This window comes from Agelaius phoeniceus, chromosome 13 (assembly GCF_051311805.1).
Source record: "Agelaius phoeniceus isolate bAgePho1 chromosome 13, bAgePho1.hap1, whole genome shotgun sequence".
Lineage (NCBI taxonomy): Eukaryota > Metazoa > Chordata > Aves > Passeriformes > Icteridae > Agelaius > Agelaius phoeniceus.
Genome location: NC_135277.1, coordinates 11176995 through 11200377, shown reverse-complemented (window position 1 = coordinate 11200377; position 23383 = coordinate 11176995). Strand labels below are relative to the sequence as shown.

The 23383-nt window shown below is 39.0% G+C and overlaps 1 protein-coding gene across 6 annotated transcripts in view; it reads left to right on the top strand.

Annotated features, from left to right (window-relative positions):
- SEMA6D (semaphorin 6D) overlaps nt 1–23383 on the top strand; it is a 342631-nt gene that overhangs the window by 154199 nt on the left and 165049 nt on the right. For 4 of the 6 annotated variants that reach the window (XM_077185497.1, XM_077185498.1, XM_077185496.1 and 1 more), the window contains one exon: nt 4922–4975. The exons of the other annotated variants lie outside the window; for them this stretch is intronic. The gene's annotated coding sequence lies outside the window, so the exon portion shown is untranslated. The remainder of the gene's footprint in view (nt 1–4921; nt 4976–23383) is intronic. 6 annotated transcript variants of the gene reach the window in all.

Below are 23383 nucleotides of genomic sequence, written 5' to 3'. Positions count from 1 at the left end.
TATATGCAGGATATCACAGTGCATATGTGGTTGCCTATAAAAAATCATGCAGACTGGCAACACACTATTTTCCCCATCAGAAAAAAAAGCATGGATTCTTGTGGAGGATGCTTTGCTTACAGAACTTCCCTTGCTGATCACGTTTCAGTTGCTTCATGCTCAACGTTTAGCAAATCAAAGTTAAAAATTTATGAATTATGGTAAACACACCACCTTGCTGATTTATGATGTGCAACAGGGAAAGAGAAATAAACTACTGAAACATTGTAGCTTTTGTCCTACTGTGGGACCAGCTAGTCTTGAATGCTTTTAAATGTCCCTGTATAACGGAGTCATTCAAATATATAAATATTTATTTGAGTGGTGCTGCTGTGTTATGTTGATTTGCAACATTTTTTTATTTTTTAAAAATCTTTGTGCAGAAGTTCTGTCATTAGTCAGATCTGAAACAATGGATCTTGCTTTGGAAAAGAACTGATGAAGTGTTCTAGCTGGATTTGCAAAGAAAGAGTAGGGTTAGATAACAGGTCCTGTAACTGTTCCCTAACCTTTCACTGTCCATCTCTGACCTGCTTTAACCAAACCAAGAATTTATGACTATCACTAAATGACTCTGCATGATTGGGGTTTGTGTTGCTGTTCTATTTCCCAGCTATTCTCCCTGTGTAAGAAAGGGCAAAAGTCTAGTACAGGTCTTACTGATGGTCACAGCAGTTTTACAAATGAATGAGAATTCTTCCCTTGAGATCCTCTGCCACCAATGCTGAAATCTTTGATAGAGGAACTTGCCTGAATATTTGGTGGACGTGAATATCCTTGGTATGATGAGGAGACATGGTGGCAGAAAGTAGAGAACAAGAAGGACTATTTCAAGGGCAGAAATGAGGAATAGGAGGGCAAAGAAGACATAAGGAAAAGAATAAAAAGGTTACAATTGAAGAGGGAAAGAGAAGGTGATAATGGGAAGAGATAAGATTTTTAAAAAGTAGTATGAAGAGTTCTACACTGAAACCTGTAAAATGAAGGAAGGCAAGAGAAAAGAGAAATGGAAAGAGAATGGTTATTTGAGTCTCTTGAACTAATAACTTCTGAACCGCTGCATTTAAAAGAATTGCTTTTTAAATTCAAGGAAATTAGAGAATACATCAAAAAGACATGCTGTGAAAATGGCTGACAGCAATCAGGAAATTCAGAGTTAATGCTAACACTATCTCTACTGGCTGTTGTACTGCTTTGTTACTGGGGTGGCTCACACTTGTTGTCCTAATCTTTAATACAAGATGTATTGTGCTTCCTATCAGAAAAAGGACACACTAACCAAATTGGTACACCCATTACTTCTCTTATCATCCCCTGCTTAGACTTTGCTTCAGGTAATTTTAAATGAGAATTTCTGAAATCTTGAAATTAAACTTTAGTTATTAGACATGATCCTTCAGACCTTGTGTAGGGAGCAACTCCTCCTCATTCTGAGTTTGATAAATGCTTCCCTGCATATATAATAGAGCAGCCCTGAATGAATTCATATTTGCTTTTGCCTCAGGAAGAACAGCAAGGTTAGGTAGGTGACTCTTAAGTAAGATCCTTTGTCTATTGACATTATTTTTGAACACTTCTTCCCCAGGCTGTGGCAATGTGTACTAAATAAACAAACATCACACCTAGCAAAGCACATGCAGCCACAGAGGTGAGTCCCAGGTGGCTGAGAGCCATGCATGTGAATTATTTATTTGGGGAAGGGTGTTGATAGTGTTATCCTGTCACCAGTTTTCTCAAACTACTAGTGTTTGGGTATTCAGTGGTGGAAATAGTTAGTATCTAGCTTATTTTTTTTTTAATTACAATTAAAATCAGTAAAGTTCACTGTAACACTATGTCTGAACCATCAGAAAAACTCCCAAGAAGGGAATAAACTGCTGCTTTTCCAGGTGGCTGTATTGCTAGTCCTTAAGACATGTCCCAGAAATTTTTGCCTGGCAAAGCCTAATGTTTGTAGTGGTAAAAGTGCTAATTTCTTGTCTGATCAAACAGATATGCTAACTGGTGGAATATTCAGCCTCTTCTAGGCCAGTTTCATTGTTTACTTGCAATAAACAGAATACAATTAATTGTGGTGCATAACCACATATAGCAAACAACTTTTGTTAAAGTGAAGTACCTTGATTCCAGCTTCAGCCGCAAAGAATATTATCTCTGTCTATCAAATTATCAGCAGGATGTGTGTCTTGATTTTTCTATAGATGCCAAAGCAGTTAATATCATTTACCCACTGCTTTTACAGCAAAAGAGAAGTTCCATATGATAGCTGAGATACCCTTTCATTCTGAAGCCAGTCCATTAAACTGTGGGAGAAAGCCTGTCAGGAAGGTCACTTGGAGAAAGGGACCCATGTTACTAAGAGACTCAGATATGAAGATGGAGAGAAACTACTTCTGAGTCTAAGGGGATTGATTATTCCACTGACTGTGCCTTTCATGTTTTATGTTTTGTGCTGTAAATATTTATGGCTCTCGTATTTTGTTTGTTGTTTTGAAACATAATGAGTTTTTGTAGCATAAGCAACCTCCCTGCTCTGCCAGCCCAGAAAGAGACAGTGAGTGCAATGGAAGTGTCAGGAGAAGCCTGGCATGGCTATGATGTGACACTTTGTCTAGTACATTGCCATGTTATTCCTGCAGAAGTTTGCTAATTAGTCATTAAACTAAAGTTACCCCTACAATCTTGTCCAAAATGTCACATGGATAGCATTGATTCAGAGCCAACAGACAAAAATGATATTTTTTTTCAAGCTGTCTGCATAATGTTGCATTATTATATGTGGTGCCTTTCAGTCCCTGCATGATATGTACCCATTTTAGCAAGTGCCACGAGCTGGATTTGGAGAGGGGAAACAGCCCTGGGGCTTGCATGCTGGAATGACAGAGGTTTGTGCAGCCAGGGCTGCTGTGCAGCTCACCCATGCTGATGATGTGTTTTACACTCCTTGCTAGATTGGGTGCAAGGTTTGCATGTGGAAGTGACTGGGGCAATGCTCTGGGTCAAAAATTCTACCCTGGCTGTGCTTATATTAGAAGGAGATGGTGGATATGTCCCACTGTCTTCTGTGCCTTAATGTTATTACACCCCTCGAAGGGAGTAAAGAAGTAGAGTTTAGGAGGCAGGAGGAGCCAGGTACCAGCCCTGTGAACGACCTGCAGAGACCTGGGCTGGGTGAAGCCATTGAAATGGGGTTTCAGTAGCAGATGCATGGTGTCCACACTTAGTGGAATTTCTCTCTGGTTTTAGTGCTGTTTTTAACCGAATTAAAAGCCTGGCAACTTGCTGCAAGCTACAGATGTTTTTAGTTTGCCCTAGGGGACAGAGCTGTGAAGAGTGGCCAGTGTAGCCCTTAGAGAGATGTTAACTATTCTTTATTATTTGGCTGTCACTTAAAAACCTAAGACAAGGGCACTGAGACCCCTCTGTGTGACAGGGCATGCAGGGGGCTCGTGTGGACAGCCTGGAGGTTCCTCTGTTCCAGAGCTCTGACCCATCCCCTTCCAGTGTGAGCCAGCCTCAAATTCAGGGCCACAGTGGAACAGCACTGAACTTCCCCAGTCACTTCAGCAAGGTGAAACATTTAGCACAGTTTTGTGTACTGTTTTTTCTGGGAGAAATCACATTTGAAGATCCTGTCTCCCAGTGTAAAGTTCAGCTGCTCCATCAGTTGTGCCTTTACAGTACTTGGGTGGGTGGCTGCATTTATGGATTGTGTTGGGTTGCTTTTTTTTTAAGAAAAGTGAAACACCATCGAAAAAATACTCCAACAAACCCAAAACAACACAAACAACCCCCCCTCAACTGTCACCAGTTTTTAATATGTCATAATTTTTAAATGGAGGTTTTTTACCCTAAACTAGCAAGCAGTTATTGTGTGTTTATCCATGTTCGGGTTTTTTTTCAAAAATGAATGTTGTAAAAAGTTAAGTGGTGCATAGAACTATTTGAGGAGTGGGGAAAATGCTTGCAGTGTACATTTGATAAGCCAAGCCAGCACATTTAATCACAAGGTTATTAGAAGATAGTTTAAGATATCTAAAGTTTTTGTAGGCAGAAAAAACCAATATATAGAAAGGGTACCTTAATTCAGTGAAAAGGGGCAAAAAAGTTCACATCTGAAAGGGGTCTTTTTGGTTATTGTGGTGGGTTTCTTGTTTTTATATAGTAGGTCTGATTAACAATTAAAATGATAGGTCGGTAGATGCAGTGAATTCTGTCGGTTATGGTGTGATGTTGGTTTGGAAGCCTGTGCTTGAGAAAGTAATTGAAAATGCTGAAAAGAGATTGTAATTGAAAAGAAAGTCCTAGGCTTTGTACGCTACCTAAGGATCACTTTTTCATGGCCTCGTAGATCACAGCAGAGGAACCATTGTGTTACTCAATATGAGGCTCAATATAGTTTAATTGGAAAGCAGATACTTTGGTTATTAGACTCGTAATTGAATTAAATGAAGGTCAGATTTAAATAGCTAATGGCCTTTCTGACTTAAAACTCTTCTAAGATGAGTAAATGGTAGTAGCAGTAAACTCTTCTAAGTGATGATGGTAGCAGCAGTACCTCTCTTAAACAAAAAAAAAAAACCTATGAGAATGGAAAAATCCTAAAATCTAGGAAGATCTAAGTGGAATTTTAAACTATTTAATGTTCTCTTGTCTTATTGAGCGATTGAGAAACAAGTTTGTAGCAGCCAAGAACTCTTACAGCAACTAGAAGTGACTGGGAAGTTGAAACAGGTCATCCCAGAGGCAAAGAGGGAAAAAAATCAGCCCCTGCGGAGAAGAAATGGAAGTTATCAGGGTTGTGTGGGAAATGCATTTCTCTAAGAAAACCAAGATTTACATTTCAAACCTAGTTTTTTCTTTCCTTTTTGTTTTTATCCAGGTGAGATACTGCCTCTTCATTGATTTGACCTATGGGGAGAAGTTGAGAGCAGCTGTAAGTGACATTTTGAGAAAAGTTAGATCCTAAAAACTGCTCGTGTGAGTGACTGGCTGTGGTGGTGGGCAGGGTCTTTACAGCGATGTTGAGATCTGCTGTTGTGGAAAAACTGTGCAGTAATGTTTGCTGCAGTGCATTTCTCAGTGCTGTGTGTGTGCCCCCGTGGTGCCTGGGAGATGGACATTGGGCTCTGGGGGAGCTTCAGCATCACCTGCAGGGAGAGCAGGGTATCAGGATTTGTGCAGAATCATTTCACATTTTATCCAAAGGCTCAGGCAGCCATTTGGGCACCTGATTTCAGCACATGGTTCTGGAATGGGAACCTTGCAATGCATGTCTGATATTCCTTTCAAAGCCTTGTTAAGTAATGTGCTATGCTTTTTACATTATTATTTTGGGCCTCAACCAACAGACATTAATATGTGGAAAAGTGCCCATTGACTTTAAATATGGCTGCCTTAGTCACAGGTAAACTGATATTATTAGAATGATTTTATTTATAAGTAAGTAGGAAGTACAATTGTCTGTAGCATTCTTACTATTTTGCCCTGTTATTTACTAATAAATAAAATAAATTTTCATTTAAACTGTTGAGTAGGTACACCGTGGCTGTACTTTCATATAACAGGAGAACGATGTTGCCTGATTTGAATTTTTAGAGGTGGAGACCCAAGGCATTTTTTTGGGTTTTTTTGACTGTCTTTATATTAGATTTATGAAAAATAGAATATGTGTAGCTCTGGGTGGTTCTAAACATGAACTTTTCATTACTTGCATTATTGGTCTTATTGATGCTTCTTTTTTTGTCTTAAAATGTTAAAGAATTATACTAACTTGTAGCGAGATGGAAGAGAATGCTAATTTAGAGGACTTCCCTTAGTACTCTGAGCTAAGTCTGGGACATGCCTTTTGGACACTGTAATGCCTTCCTCAATTACATTTTGCAAGGAAAAGGAGACTTGTCCCAGAGCATATGACAGTTGAACAGACTGTGGGGTTGTATACATGTTAAATTCCTGTTAACATTAATCAGAATTACATGAGCACACTGAAATGAATAAACCAGCTGACGTTGCCTCAGATACCTCCCAGAAATGCCTCTAACTCCTGCAAACTGTGCCCATTCCTCCAAAGGGTGTTGGATGTGACCATGAAAGAAAATGTGGGTACTGAATGCAAAGAATAGAGTAACATGACCAAGGCAAAAAGCAAGAAAAGTTATTTTTGCTGCAGAGTTATTAATGAATAAGCTCATAAAGGGCATAAACCCACCAGGAAGAGAAATGATGTAACGTGGAGGTCCTAGCCCAAATTTTTAATTAGTGAATGAGAAACAGCACGTGGTAGATGTTGCATTAAGCTTTTATGTGACTTGGTTGAGAAAGTTTTTGGCTAATGGTATTGGTTAGATTTTGTCATTTGGGGTAAGGAAGATAGGTTTTTCCTCTTTTTAGATGGAAGGACCTAGAGCTGGGTAGTTTATTTTATTTGTGACTCCTTGGTTCTGGTGTGGTAACCTCAGACCCAAGTGCAGATGTAACTACTCAGAGACAAGGTACAGAAGAAGAAAGAGGTCCAAAGGCTGAACCATGGGGTTCTTGTGAAGGGCATCCTGCAGAGAATTAGAGAGGTAGAGAGACAGTCAGGAGAAACCAGGGCTGAGGGAGGGAAAAGACACTGAGCAGGGTCTGATCAGTGCTTTGAGGCTGATATGAGGGTGAAAGAGAAGCTGGAATATTGACTGTTGCTAAGCTTTTTGCTAGGAATTAGTTTATCCTTCCAGGAAGAGCTGCATGTGTTAGAAGGCAAAAGAGCAGGACAGATGTGACATGGTGGGGCAAATGGCATGGGGAATGGCAGTGACATTGAGGAGGAAGAGTTACTGGAGCAAACAGGGGATAAAGTATGAAAAGTGATGAAAAACTTATATTTTGATGTAAGTTGATGCTGAAGAGATGCAAGGCAACAAAGAATGACATAAGGAAAGTCAGCTTCTAGGCATATATTGTCTGAAGAAATCATTAGATACACAGGAAAAAAAAGAGAAAATGTTACCAAAAAAAAGGAGGAAATGGTTAAAACCAAAAAGAACTAGCATAAAGAAGTCTAGGATTACTAACATACAATTCTGCCAGGGCAGAAAACAAGAGTATTTTAACTAGAAAGATGTCAGAGCTGAAGGATAAAAACATTTATAGTAAAAGATGTCAAGTTGGTCAGTTCTCTCCTGCCAGGAATGCCCACAGCAGGACATAATAGTAGAGAAAGCAAATGTTGTGGAGGAACTGTGCCTGTAGGTTGGCAAACCAGGCCTTCCTTCCTTCTGTAGGGAATTAAGAGAGGGCTGTGGTTAGGAGCAGAGCCTGGAGAAAACCAGAAGTTCACAGAAATAGACCTGAAGAAAAATAGGAAAGGGAATATTTGGAACAGAAGAGAAGTCAGCATTGTGCATAAGCTGGAAGTAGTTACACAGATAAGCATGAAAGAGGGGCAACTGGGAAACATTTTGAATATTAAGAAAATTGTGGGTATTTTGTCAGAGTCCTTCCAATTTGGGGACAAGTTATGTGTTAACACACACCAAAAAATGAAATGTAAAATTGGAGCTGCTTTTATGGGACCAAAAAAAAAGGGAGTTGTGTATTATAGTGAAAGTATATTTATTTAGTACCTTTTGGCTATATAAAATTGGTTTTGGACTGGTTTTAGGATTCTTCATAAAACAAAGACTTATTAAATTTACTTGGCAGCTGTGCAGTAAGGTAAAAATGAAATAAGCTTTGCTTGTTTGAGTTTATCTTTTTTTTCTTTCCCTTCAGCCTTTGGCAGTTTTCCAGTTTTTATTTTAAGCAGATTAGACCCAAAACCAGTGATTACATATAACATCTTTGGAAACTTTTGATCACATTTAGCTATCATGAATTGTAGGGGGAAGTGTCCTGGAGTCCAGTTTGTGACCTAATTCAGTGTAGGTTTAGTGAAGGAGCTCTGCTGGCCGAGTTAGCTGGGGTAATTAGGGCCCTGAGAGGTGGCTCAGTTTCCCTTTCATCCTGTGACATGGGCACTGTGCTGTACTGAGGAGTGTTAATGAGAAAGGGACTGTGCTGACTGAATTACTGCTGTTCAGCCTCACAAACTAAATAATAGAAAATAATAGTTTTTTTGAAATGTCACTCTACAGGGGTTTTAAATATGAATGGCTGTATTGACAGGTCAAAAATTTTTCCCCTGAACTATTTTTTTTAGGACTAATTAGTCATTTCCACCCATTACTTTAATGAAGAAATTTAGATTTAAACAGGTTTCGTTCATTTGCAAGGACTGGCAAAACAATTTTCTAGATATAGTATTCAAAATATTATGCTACTCTCTCCAGTAGGTATAGGATTAAGTCAATAAAAGGATTTGTATGCTGACCTGCCATTCTTGATGGTAACATTGGAAAAATGAAGTAAATATATATAGACCTTACAAATACAGACCAGTGTTTTCGGAGGAACAAAGGTAGTAGGCTTAAGGGAAATTACCTAATAAAAGGTGGTTGGTAGGCACTTTTCTGTATTGCTATCTTTATGTAAAGCCATCTTTTTTTGTACAGTTTTGGATTCCTTATTGAATTTTGAATGTTGAAGTATTTTCCATACTCAGTAAATTTTATTCTAGAGCTTGACTTCTTTTTTCTTTCTAACTTGGACTATTTGAGCATAGTTTAATTTTGTATACCTATGAGATTCTAAAGAAGATTTCAATTTCTTTCCTTTTACTGGAGTCTCAGCTTAAACCTCACATAAGTTACGTGTTCTGCTTTATTTGCCATCTTTACCTTCTGACTGAAAAGAAATATTTCATCTGGGTTTTTTGTTGTTTCATGGTGGCTTTTTGCCCCTCTTTTATGAAAGACTCAGATTTTAGTACCAGTGCTGCCTGTGTTGGCTGAAGGCTGTAGATTGCAGTAGTGGACTGCACTTCAGATCTGACTTGTTAAGGGAATGCTTTCTTTAAATGCAGCCTTGTAACTTCTTTGATGTTAAAAAGTGAAACTTCTCCAGAAGTGCTTCAAGTGGAGAGGTCATTGTTCAGCTGGAACTGAGCTAATTCCTTGTGATCATAAAGATGATGTGTGGAGTTCTGACTTTCCCTGGGTTGTTCCTGAGTCTTTTCCCAAATGCACCAAGGGGGGGCTATTTTACTTTGCTGCTAATTTTATCATTATTTTCATGTTCTCTTTTGAAAAGTTTCTGTTATTGCTGTAAATTACTTTACTCATAATAAGTATGTTGTTATGTTGAACTTTTCAAGGGAAATCTATTCATCTTCAAATTGAAATACAGTTTTCAATTTGTTTACAAAAGAGAGGAAAGTACCCTGAACACTTGAGACACAAATACTGGTGGTGACTCAAGGAGATTTTTGTGAAAGTTGATTAGGTCTGTGCTTAAAAACAACTGGTTTTTGCTTATATATTAGAAATTCTAAAACATGGTACTTGGGCAAATTGAAAAGCTGCCTGCAAGATGAAAAGAGATAAAATTGAAGCTAACAGAGGCTCACATTGCTACAACATTTAAATAAAATCGTGTTGATTCTGTGATGTTCTATTCATTATGGCCTGAACCTTTAAATATTTGTGCCTATGAATAACTGTTTATTTGAGCAAGTGTTCCCATTTGTATATATATTATCAAGAAAAGATTCTTGGATCTTAAAAAATAAGCTTTACAGAATCATTGTGCAGATCTTATCTTTATCTAAGACTTTTATTTCTCTATTCATTACATATAATGTAGTTATTTCTCTATACATATACATATAATGACCTATCTTAACAAGCACTAGTTGCTTTAGATTCTTGAATTTTTAAGGGTTAATGTTTTCCAGCTATGTGTGAGCATCCCTCACCCTGGGAGAGATTTATCACAGGACAAGTTCAAAACTTTGTAACTTGATTTTTTTTGTATGCTTGGCTATTTTGTTCTAGATGCTTAAAAAGCAAGGGGCAAATACAAAGGCAGGCTCACTGAATAATTGCCTCCCACACCTGAAGGAAGCAATTCTGAAGACTAAAACAAGCAAGGGATTTTAGGACTGAGTGAACACTTCAAATAGCCTATAATTCAGAAAGGCTACCTACAAAGAAGGAAGAGATGTCATGAAAGGGAGGCAGAAAAAAACCCCTGAGTGTGCCACTGAGCAGCTGGGAGAGTGATGAAGTACTAAATTCTACCAAAACATTTGAAGATAGAGCTGTAGTATACCTTAGTGCCATAATGCATCCATATGTATGCAGCTGTCATAGGAGAAATTATGGATGACCTATTAAAAGTGAGAGAGTTTAGAGAATGCCCAGCAGAAATCCATCTAGAAATTCAGGCAGTGAAGAAACCATCATGTGGAAATTGCCTGATCTAAGGGAGATTAAAAGACGTTTGCTTGGGGTTGGTTTTCTTTTTTTTCAAAGTAATCAAGATTTGTTTTTCTCTCTATGTAGGTGCCTTATGTAGGGAAAGAGATGAACTTTAGTTCCAACAAAGATACACAGTCCAGAATGCTCACAACTGGGCTCTCTCTCCTCACCCATTTATCATCTGGCTATGTCCAACTGAGCAGCAAGGACACAATCAACAAAAAATGATATGGGCCTGGCACTATAGTGTTCAGAAAAACTGACACATTTATCTAAAACTGTAGAAAAGCACTGTCCTTGCAAACATGCCAGTCACTTCTGGCCTCTGGAGTTTTAAAGTTTTAAAGGATGAAATTAACTCAGGGCAATATTGTTGGTTGGCTCTCATGGTACTCTAAATGCAAAAGCCTCAAAATTGTGTTCACAGCGTTGGCTGGTACAGTAATGCCGATGCAGAGTAAAAAGGTTTTACACTGAGGAAGGAATGTGTGCAAATAAGTTCCTGTTCAACAAGTCTCCCCTCCCAGATGTGCTTTTCACTCCTCTGTTTGTGAGGTGGCAGAGGAGGCTGTTACAGCTGCCGTTATGCCAGGTGGTCCTGGGTGTGTACCACAGACTCAGGCCTGGTCTCTCTCTGAGCAGCTGTTGGCAGCTGCTTTGCCTCTCAGAATCACCTGTAAAGCTCTTTCATCTCAGTTCATGCCTCTATTGGCATTGAAGACAACGGGGGTCCAGTTGCATCACTGGGGGTGAAGCAGCAGCTCCAATAACTGAGGGCCCTGTGGGTCTGCAAGATCTGATGAGACTGGATGAGACTAATTTGATTTCCCTGGTTTAGTTTCATTTCCAGATCTAGCAATGCGTGGATCAGGGAAGGAGGTTGGGGTGTAGTTATGGGCAGGGGGGAGATCACCTTGTTACCTGGTTGTATTGTATATATAATATATATATTTCCAAGGGACAGGACACATGAAACCAGGCAAGGCTGGTTTTATAACACAGAAAGCCCAGTAGCTGCATAGCCATGTAATACTTAAGTGTAATTAATTGGAACTTGAGATAGTGAATAAAAAATAATCTGAGAAAAAAAAAATTAAGTATAAAACCATTTATGTGTCTCTATAGTTTACAGCAACATATGAAATCCACAGCTGTATGCAATATTTTAGTGATAATGTTCTTTTAGAACAGAATAATATATTGCTGTGGTATTATATTAAATGCAAGACTTCTGAAAGGAAACAGTCCCTTTTTTTTAAAAGATGAGTAAATACTGACACAAACTGTCACGATGTACAACCTATAAATGTGGAATAGACAATTATCCTTACAGGGTTTTTTTAGCACCTTCATTTTTCTATTAACAGACATGAACATAGTATATGATAAAGAGGATGAATGATGAGCAAAGGAGAGGAAACTGAAAATACTAAAACATGGGGGTTTTTTTCCCCCTAGGTAGTAATGAGAAATCTAGTAAATAGTAAGAAATGGAAGACACTGTATTTGCATAATCAAGGTTCACAAGTCATGAGCAAACATCTCAAACACATTGATAGAAACCTTTTTTTAAATTCTGAGTTCTCCAAGGTCTCATTCTACACCATTTTTAGGGTGGTTTTTAACATTCTGGGGCACTGCTGCTTGTCACCCTGCACATCTCTGTGGGAGCAGGAGGGGATGGGGACACTGGACCCTCTAGGATTGTGGCAGCTGCTCTCACCAACACAGGTGAGCATGCAAGGGGTCAGGTGGGACCAGTGAGGAGTCTGCACAACGGGAGCTCCCTCCCAAGGTGACAAAACCCTTTCAGAGCTCAGAGTGACCTGCAGGGGACACTTGGGGACATGCTGCCCATCCAGGTGCTCTGTGGTGGCAGTGTGACAGGGCTCAGGCTGGGATCCACATGGGGACACTTACACTGTGTGGTTCAGGCTCCAGACTCTCCAGACCACCTCTGTGGTGTGTAACCATGCAATCAAACTTAGCTGCAGCTGGAAACTTGTGTTAGTTCGTGCCCTCATATTTGTCCTGAGAGATTCACTGCAATGTATCCTGCATTAAGATTTTCAGCTAAATAATGTTGATAAATACTGTTGGAATTGGTTCAGGGGCAGAATTGGTTGAGCAGTGAACAGTGAAAAGAGAGTCCTGTGCCTTGAACCATGAGGGATAAAACTAAATCAGAGCAATCCCTCAGGTTCCCAGCATGTGAATGGAATTACAGAAGTAACAAAACAATATTTTTCAATGTAATTATTTTATTTACTTCCAGAGCACAGATTTCTAAGCAGAAATGAATTTAGAACAAAAAAAATAATTCTTGCTGTGGAAGCAGAGCTGTATTTTAACTTCCAAGAAAGGCAGACATATACTGGTGTTGTGGAAACATAAAAGCTACTTCTATAAAACTAACTACCACATGAGTGTGTAATCTTTGAAGGCTGCATTTACTTTGATTAAAGAACAAATTATGCACATCCATAATTTTATTTAATGCAGTTTGGATTGCTTTGGGTCATTTATCTTTGGCAATAAGAGTAAATTTGATTGGCGAAGCCAAGAAACTACAGGTTTTTCAGTTTGATCACCATGAAAGCTTTGTTATGGGCAACAGATTTAAAAATAATTCCAGGAGGTGGGACTAATCTGGAGTAATGGTACAAGTTAAACTGTGATTTCATAAGGTTCAGGTAAACCAAAAAGGCAAAAGTATTTTATTGTCACAGATTATGTTGCAGTTTTGTTCTTGTGATAAAGAACTGGAATGAAGCAAGTCTCCTCATCTGAATAACTGTGTATTCTCTGAAAAAGCTCTGCTTTTATATTGCAATGTATTAGTTAACAAAAGCAATCATGCAAAAACAGAGCACATTAATGCAGCCAGATAAATTCTTATTGTGTACAGCTGTACAGGAAACAAATACAAAGTTAATGCTTAAATTTATCAGATATTTTCCATTAACTCTGTATTTAACAAATTATCAGCTACTGTGTGTAATATCCAATCTCGAGAAGTCTTAATGATCATGGATGTGCACAGTAAGAGATTAGCATAAAATTAGCACTGATGCAGCTATTAAAGAATCTCGAAAGATTGTGATATCCTGGAACATAAATTGGGCTGCAGAATATATCTGAGCTTTGTCAAAACCCCCAGGCTAGCTGAGTTCAAAAATACTTCTTTTCCCCTGGGGTGCAGTCCCTATGCTCCTTCCCCCTGTTTATTACTTTGTACTAATCTTCAAATTCACAGAATAATTTATAAAGCTGTAGGGGACCTGCTTCCAGCTGATGCATCTGTTAGGATCAAACCTGAGAAAGGAGGCAAGTTGCTGAGTGAGTCTTGGGCTTCTAAGTGTTTTCATTTCCATATTTGCTTTTTTAGCACAATGCTTGGGGTGGGAGTTGGGGAGAGTGTTCTTGGTTTTTTGGGGTTTTGTAGTTGTTGTCGTGGTTGGGTTTTTTTAAAGTTTCTGAAGTTTGCACTTTCTGGAAGGGTGCAGCAATCTCACTGTATATCATGTCAGGGTGTCTATATTATGGCTTCACATTATCTGGTACTTACTGTAAATCAGTCTTTTTAATTATATTGTGATAATGTCCCATTTCCAGTCATTTTCTTCAACCCTGCTCGTCTCAGAGGGTCACACTGAATTGCAGCTTTTTACCCCATTTCATCTCTGTACTGAATGCTTCAATTTTTAAGATATCTAACAGGACTCTCAGGGAGCCAAGCATATTTTTAAAAGGATCTCTTAGCCCTGTAGGGAATATTGTCACTAAAATGAAATATTTCCAACATGAAGCAAACTCTTTAAATAGTCTGAAATTAATTCTGAATCTTTTCAACACCAGAATTTGGGATGATGTGTTTTCTTTCATATTCCTCCTCCATCTCTTCAAACTGGCTCGTTTGTCCCTTTTGGATACAACTTCCTTCTACTTGCAAAGCAGTAATTATCCTAATTACGCTTCAGCATTTAAAGCCATCTTCTGGAAGATGATTTACAAGAATTACATAAGAGATCTATATACAATGACACACTTGCTTGTTTGGCCTGAAGCATTTTATGTTTTCCAGCTTAATCAGAATTCTTATGATGAGTAGAGAAGTTCTAATGAGTTTCTGCATGGGTTTGTGCCTGAAGATGCTTTCAAAATTGTACTTTTTTCTCTCTGAACAGCTGAAGTAGTAAAGCAATGCTGTATTACTGTGACTTGCTCTAAGGTGTTGTGACTATTTGAGATCACAGTTTCCACTAGCTGAAAAGGTAAAAATGAGCAAAGAGTGAGTGGAAGCTAAAAACAGTATCAAGAACAACAGGCAGATTGATACACTCGTGTGAACCAACACGTGATTCTTGTTCAAAGTGGAGAATTTAAAGAAAATATGAACACAAGATAATCTGCAAAAACACTGAAGCTTTTCTGCCTCTGCTTTTGAGATCTCACAGCTGAAGCTTGGGACATAAATTTGATCCTCTGGGTGGTGGTAAGGTAAACAAAAGTGGATTTTTATTTTTTTTTTATGAGGACCCTATGGTAGCATTTGGTTCTTCTATCTATTTATTTTTCAGATCAGCTGAAAATGAGAGGTAGGGCAGGATATGGCAGTAACTTGATTATGTCCATTTGGAGTTTTGCATTCCTACCCAAGATTAATCTCAACTTTGTTCTGCATTGTAATTTTGGAAAGTTGGCCATTGACACACAGATAACATGCACAGTGAACTGATATTGCAAGATAACACAGCAATGAGAGTCATGACTCAGTGAGCTTGAATCCATCCTGAAAAGCCCACAGGAACATGACAATATGGCTCATGGTTTAAATTAGCAGCCTGATTCAAAAGACTTCCATCACAGAATGCTTTCAGTGGAAAATGTGTTCTAAGTAATTTTCTAAGCTTCCAAACCATAATCCCTAGAACATTTCTGAGGTGCAGTGCTTGCTTGCAGTGCAGTCTAAAAACACAATCTTCAAAAGCTGGTTTTTCTTCACTCTTCAGAAAAATTGAGAATTTATTCCAATCCCATTTGGCTTACTACATCTCTATATACACTACTAAAAGTATGAAGTATCAACATAGAGGAGTTTAATATACATTTAAAATTGATTATAGAATCATCCAGGAGCTTTGCTTCTTGTAGCTTTTGCATCTGCCTCTAAAAGAGTAATGGGAATGTGGTTCAGTACAGAAAATCTGGTGGCTTCTTGGGGTAAAACTGTTATAGCAGAAGTGCTTGTAATGAAAAGTAATTGAGTCATCTACCATAACATATTCTACTTTCAAAATGTTGAGGTTATGATGATGCAGTCTTGTCCTAGACAACATTTAAGTTTTTTCTTGGGATGAGACAGGCTATGCCAAGCTGCTTATTGGGTGAGATTCCCCGCTCAAAGTATGTGTTACTGCTAGCACAGGGAATGACTTATAGAAAGAAATAAATTATTGACTGATGTTTTCTTAAAATATAACATCAAATATTAAAACTTTCTTGCAGGGCAGGTTTTTTTAACAGACGTTTCAAGTGAATTTTTGAAACTACAAAAATGCTTCAGCAGCTGACCAAGCAGCTGGAAAGGTTCACCTATGCTTCCATGTTGGTTCAGATCCCATTATTCCTATGACCTTAAGTTATGGGATAGGGACACTTCAGAAATCTCAGTGAGGTAAAATTGGGGTATTGAGTGAATTCTACTGCTGGATATTCCTACACCAGGCAAGGATTATATTAGTACTTCTCTAATTAGATTACTGCCTTTTAATAAAAGTCTGCAAAGTAATTGTGATGTAAATGACCATACAGATTTCATGGATCTAGGCCTCATTTGGACTCACATCTCATGTTCTGAGAGGCAAAATGTAAAAGGAGGACTTCTGTCTATATGCATACTAATGAACACTAAATTGTTTTGGGAAACAATTAGGTCTTCCGATTATTGTGCAATGTTGTTCAAGTCAAATATGACCTCAGAAGCTTAGCAACCAAATTATTCTCCTATTCCTTGTCCTTTAGCCTGCTTTGATATTCATGCATAATATTTTCCTAGGTGGGTCAAGGTTTCTTGTATTGTGGGAAAAATGGGCAAAAAGTAATTAATTTTCAGATTATGCTTTTATTTGGGAATGTGAAGACCGAAGGAGATTGCCTGGCTTAGAGCTCAGCTAGTGGTCAGCATAATAGGAAGTGAAATGTGATATTGACCAAGGCAAAGTTCTGCACATTATAGTTTCAACTGCTCACAGAGATTACAGGCATGTAATTACCTGTAATCCCTCAGGGGGGAAAAAAAGCCTTGTGGAAAGGTTAAATAGATGTATCTTTGAAGCAGAACTTGGTGGTCAGGAAAGTTCGTAACATTGGATAAACCTAGAGAATGGGGGTTTGGAAAATAAATCTGAAAACACTGCAGTTCTGTATTTGGAATCAATTGTCTACCACAGTTTTAAATCTTGTATTCAGTTCTGATGAGCTATTCTACAAATGATATTGCAAAGAAGATAAGGATTGGTGGATTGGTATTCACTGCTGCAGCATATCATTGTATCAAAAGGCTTAGCAGGATTCAAGAAAGGATTAAATATTTCCTCTAAAAATGAGAACACCCATGTTTATGAAAAATAGGGTAAAAATTTGTTGGAAATATGCCCTGAAGCTGAAGGGCTGAGAAGTCAGACAGTGACTGCAAGTAAACAGAAAGCAATTTCTGTTAGGACAGTTTCCCTTGCATTTGCTGGAGCTGCAGTGCTGGGAAGTAGCATTGTACACAAAATATAATAAATAAATGGTGTTTAGCATAGCACAGGGGCTCTCTGGCTCTCTCTATGTATGAGAGATGTACATGTGTGACAGAATTCATTGTGACAAAAAAATACACTACGCTGACTGCTGGTGTTATATGTTTACATTTAAAAACAGCCAAATGGAAGGTTGAATTCTTCCTGGAAGAGATTATCAACGCAATCCAAGGAATTCGTGAAGGAACTCAGATTTCCTAGTGGGTTGTGAGGTCTCTTGCTGAGGGTATCAGTGTTAGTAGCACTACAGCTGGACATAAACTTTAGCAAACAAAATTCAACCAAAAATAGTGTCAACATGAAATCACACAGCCTAGATCCTAGTGAATTTTTTTTAATTATATCTTTCATTTCTGTAAAGTTTTCCAGAAAATCTTTCCCCTTGTTCTGTATTTTGCCTCTATTTTTATTTTTGTTAGATTTAAGTGTTTGTATTTATACAATATGTGGGATTTTTAGTTCAGCAGCAAATCTTTAGTTGCATATGGCTACTAAAGGTAGGAAAAAAATGGCACCAGTGAACAGACTATTTCTGCTCAAGACTGTGTGCACTCATTAACAACCAAGTCTCCAAGAGACAGTGAAGATACTTTATTTGCTTGCACTTTTCCTGTTTTCTTTCTATGACAAACTACCTGTATTAAAGATTTTATCACTTAGCATTGCATAGGAAGGGAGTGTGATTGCCTAAATCATATTTTATAATGGTTTTGTTCATCACACTCATTCAAATTCAGTGAAACCCTGGTTTTGCTGAATTAGCTTTCCTGGAAACAATAAGTAATACTCCCTGTCAATCACCTGGCAGGAGGTGTTTCCAAGAGTGCTGATTAAGCAACACATGGAACTAGAGCCTGTAGGAATCACTTTAAAAAAAAAAAGCAAAAGCAAAAAAACAACAAAAAACCTCAATAAGAACATTTTATGAAAATTCTTTTGCTGGGTTTGGGAACCTGAAGTGTAAACACCAAGGATGGTAATGCTTGAAAGCATAAGAGAAATAAGATTGGAATGGAAAGAGTAAATTTAATTTTTTTCACTTCAATTTACTCTTACCTTTACAAGTCTTTTTGAGTCAAAAGCTGAAGTTTCCCATTTCCTGTAGAAACTGTTATGGATTTATGTTGCTGCTTTTTTCTATTAACAATATTGTCATTTTTCTGGACGTCTGTCAGCATCCTGATAACATCACAGGTTGATGCCCTACCAGAAATCAATGATGCAGAATTTTTGTAACTTACTTTATTACGTGCAAATATACAAGCTGTGGAAAAAGAGGCAGTTTCAACTGCTACACAGACACTCCTGTATTTGCAATATCCAGTTCCCAGGAATCGCTTCTAAATATAGAGCATAACACAGAGAAAACTTCTCTATCTAATCCCAATTTTACATTAATAATAATAGTAATTAACAAAAAACCAAGCAAGTAAATAAAACCAGCCATTTGTCCTTGTACAATCTAAAAACTCACACTGTTGGAGAACTCATTGACCTGTGCATAATTGCACATTTTTAATCCCTTAAGACCAAGATTATGCTCAATGTGATATTAAATAAGGACAGCCGTATGGAGCCCTGCTAGAAAATTGCATCTAAATTATTCAGTATTGTAGCCATGCTTATCTTCTTTCAAAGAGACAGGTAAGATCCTGATTGTACAAATTTCTTAGTGCTTTGTGCCAACTACCTTTACCTCTTTACCTTTAAAACCCCATCCACATGTTTTTGTGTTGCCCTCAAATTACTCTCAGACATAAACCCACACTAAAGTATTTCATCTTATATTTTGTTTCTGTGCCATTGCTGCTCAGAGTTTGAAGTGCTGCTCAGTGTTGGCAAGGGTCTCCAATCAAGAAAGCAGCTGAAGGGAGCCCAAACCAAGAATTCCCAGGGTGGAAGGGAGAAATGTCTGTGCCAGGAGCAGGGACAGGGCCCTCCTTGTGGCAAACTCAGGTTGGTGCTGAAGCCTCTCAGAGGAAGGCAGAAGTGTAGTTATCACAGTTTGCAGCAGGCAAAGGCCACTGACACAGTAAGAGACCAAGCCTTTTCTACAATTTCTCTGTTGTCAGAAACCAGAAGGGTTTGGTTTCATGAGCTGGGCAGCTGGAGCTGACAAGACTGAATTTCTTGAGAATAAGTAAGCTAAGAACTTACTTAAGAGTTTGGGTTGGAAGAGACCTTACAGAGTGCCTAGTTCACCCCCTGCCATGGGCAGAGATACCTTTCACTGGAACAGGTTCCTCAAAACCCCATCCCTCCAGGTCTTCAATGTTTCCAGGGCTGGGACAGCCACAATTCCTCTGGGCAATTTGTTCCAGTGCCTTACCACCCTCACAGTCAATTGGGATCCCTAATATCTAATCTAAAGCTGCCCTCTGTCAGTTTGAAGTCCCTCCCCAGCTTGCTGGCCACTCTCCTTGGGATGCAGTCCAGGACACATTTGGCTCTCTGGCCTGTGGGTGCACCTGGCCAGGTCGTGTTGAGCTCCTCATCCCCTGCCACCCCCATGTCCTTCTCCTGAGCACTGCCCTCAATCCATTCTCCCCCAGACTGTCTCTGGGCTTGGGACTGCCCCAGCCCAGCTGCATATATAATGTGTATTAATCACATTGATGTCTCTTCAGCAGTTTAATGCAGTGTGTTTTCTCTCAGCATCATAGTGAAGTGGCATATTTTAGAAGTAAAGATGCTGGGCTCTTTGAGGCTTGTGAAATTGTATGGTGAGGGCTTTTTTGAATCCCAGAAGTTTGGAAAATACCAAATTTTTGAAGGTTTTATTTGGACATCTGAAACTTCTACTAAGTAGAGCCACTGATAGCCAGGAGGGTCAGTGCTGTGGAACATACCTGTGCTCAGCACACCTGTACCTGACTGAGGAGGGGCTTGCTGGCTGTGGTGCTGGGAATCCCTGGGGTTTAAAATGCTCATTTTTAAAAGCACAGTGTAGCAGAGCTCCAGACAATTCAAATCCACAGGCCACAACCACACCTGCTATTCATTCAAGATGTAATTAATGAGAGTTTGGAAAATTAGCAGTGTATTAGATTTCAGAATTAAATTAATAATGGTGTATTACCTGTCTATGAAATCAGAGGGAACAAGGAGCATCTCTTGATGAATAAACATCTGAGGCTTTCATTTTCTGCCCTTCTTACAAAGCCAATGCCTTTTCCAGGTTCAAATTTGCAATATCAGATAAGTTGCAATTGCTAGAATTCCAGGCTATTTAAAAAGTATTCAATTAAATCCTGAAAAATTGTTAGAGTGAACAAGATTAATTTTTTTAAAAAGTTTACATATAATGACTGCATTGCTTACTCTTGCACAGAGAGACTTACTCTTTCCTTGGAGGAGAAGAATAATGGGTGCTTTGGGTTTTTTGTGGAAAAATCGGAATGGTTTCTCACTCCTTGGGTAAAGAAGAGCTGCTGCCAGCTTTGTGATAGATTTGGCCTTAAATGGATAAGGAGCCTTGGCTTTTTATTGGGAACTGAGGGAGCCCAGAATTAGCCTCCAAACCAGGTCCTGATACTGAGTGATAGATGATTCTGTCTGAAGTGCCTGCAGCCTCTCCTATCCTTTCCCTGCAGTGACAGAGAGAACATTAATTTTCTGTAAGTGTGTTGCTGCAAATATGACTTTAATATAATTCTCAGATGTTTGACTAAAACCCTAATGTCTTCCAATAATTCTCCCCTATAATCCTGTGTCACTGATGACTGTAGACAGTGACAAATGCCAGACCATGCCTGACAGTTGTCTCCTGCCTCCAGTTACCTTACTGGTTTGGATAATGTAATATTCTTTGTTAGGCTGCTCTAAGTTCATTATCCTTCATAGAACAGCAGTACAGGGGTTTGATGGATGGGTGAGTGCACCAGCAGATCCAGAGAGCTGCAAACCACCAGGGAAGGAGGGACAGGAGCTGGAGGCACACTGCAGCTGAAGGTACAAATGAACATGTGCTTGTGGCTTAAATGGCCGCGGTTTTCCCCCAAATCATTATTTTGCACAAGGCAATATTGGGTTTTTTCTGATTTCTTTCCTCTTTGCTTGCTTACTACATCTTGTTGCCCTTCTGCTGCAACATAGGCTCCATTTCCTTTACTTCCACTTCCCATCCCTGAAATCCAAGTCATGAACCCTGGGCCTTTGTAGAGTCCAGATGTCCCCTTGGTACCAAAGTTGCCCTTGCATTTCTTCTCCTTTCTGTGTTTCAGCCTGTGCTTTGTCTGCCTTTTACTCAGTGTCTGTAGCTGGCAAAGTAAATGTAGAGGAGAGCAGAATTACAGAGAGGAAGTTTATCTGCTGTGATTCTTCTACTTTGTTTAGCATCCCTGCTGAAGAAAAAGACTCAGAAGTGCTACATTTGTAGCATTAAATGGTGTCCCAGATACCAAGAGAGTACTCACATAGTCTCTGATTAGTCTCTACCAGTATAATTGAATTGGATTTGCAGGAAATTTTGAAGGTTTTCAGAAATTGTAGCTGGCATTAAATTACTTTGAACATTAGGGGTACAAGCAAGTGCAGCTGACCATTTGCCATTACAAAAAGCCTCTATAAGCAGTATAGCATCAGAGAGGCGCTGCGTCGTGAAAAACATTAAAGGGAACAGACTTTCAAATGCAATTGCTACTAATTTCTTAGCTAGTGGGCAGAAAAATCACTGGAACTAAATTTCTATGCAATCATACTTAAATTTTGAAGTCAGCAGCCACTGTGATCTTATTCCTTCAGAGAATTTAATCGTAAATTCTGTTTTGATTTTTGACCGAAGAAAATGTACTTGAATTAATAAGGAATGCTGTGCATTTCACAGCATTCTGTGAAGAGGAAATAAATGCTGTTTAGTTACTGGCTTATGAAGGTTTGCTGTGTTTCTCTAATTATTGTAATAGTTTTGCTGTTGACCTGTAGGGGGATAGACTATAAGAAAATAAAGACAGTGTAGAAAGGAGTCTTACCCCTAAGCAGTTGCAGCTGGGCCAAATATCAAAGATTAGGAGCAGGCCTGACTCTAACAGGCCACAGCTGTAACCAGTGAGAAGAAGATGCTATAAAAGAGTGGGGTGGCTGGGTGAGAAGGGAGCTGGAGTTAGTTGGTGGCTTTGTGAAGAAGAAAGAGTCAGTGCTCTGAGGAGCTGCTCAGGAGAAACACCAAGAAGGTGTGGAACTTTAGCGATAAGGAGACAACAGCATGGAACCCCTGCAGCAAGATGACAACATTGACCTCTATAAATCTCTGACTCTTCTGTATGTAAACTGAGATATCTAAACCAAACTCTTAATGTTGGTTGGGTTTTGGGGTGTTTTCTGGTGGGTTTTTTGTTTGGTTGCCTGATTGGTTGGTTAGTTTGGTATATTGGTTTATTGGTTGTTGTGTTTTGGTTTCTTTTCAATTTTAAAGTGTATGCCCTGACTCAGCCAGAGTCCATTCAACCTGATTTTAAATGGATATTGTTGGAACACCCTTGTTCTTGGCTGGGTAGGCTTTTCACTTTATATCCTCTCTTAGCTGTGTGGTAAGAGAGACCAGAGGGGAAGTGTCTTGTCCAATGGGCCAAAAGACTTGTGTGGAAGATAGCAGGAAGATTTGAGAAGTGCTGTTGCTGAAGTCAGGAGTGGCTTCCTATGGAAATTGCTTTTAGTCTTTGCTGCATCCTCTTCCAGGGTTGGTTTTTATTCACCTCTCTTTAGATAGCATTAGCTGTGAGAGAGGGGGTTCAGGGCAATACCGCTGCCAAGGGCATGGCTGTGGTGCAAGAACAGGGGATAACAGAATGCACAGAGGGCTAGATTCACTCTAAAGTTATTTAAAGCCGAGAATAGCATTCATGTTGTTTGCAGACATCTTTTCTGTCAATGGAAATCTCTCTCTCTCTGTCTTTGTCTTTCCCCTCCTTTCACCCCCAAACCTAGGGAGTCAAAAGGGGATTTACTGGCCCTGGCCAGCAGAAGTCAGAGCAACTCTGGGGATTGACAGGTGTCACAGTGCTTTGCACAGAATGCAGTAAAGATTGCAGTTCATTAACAAAATGAGTGATTAGAAAGAAGGAAACGGGTAATCAATTTTCTAGTAAGGAAGGATTGTTTTCTTACTATAGCTAAGCACTGACAAAAGAGAATGATGGCATTATTTCCAAGAATTCCTATAATTATTTCAAGCTTTATGGCTTTGTACTTCAGTGA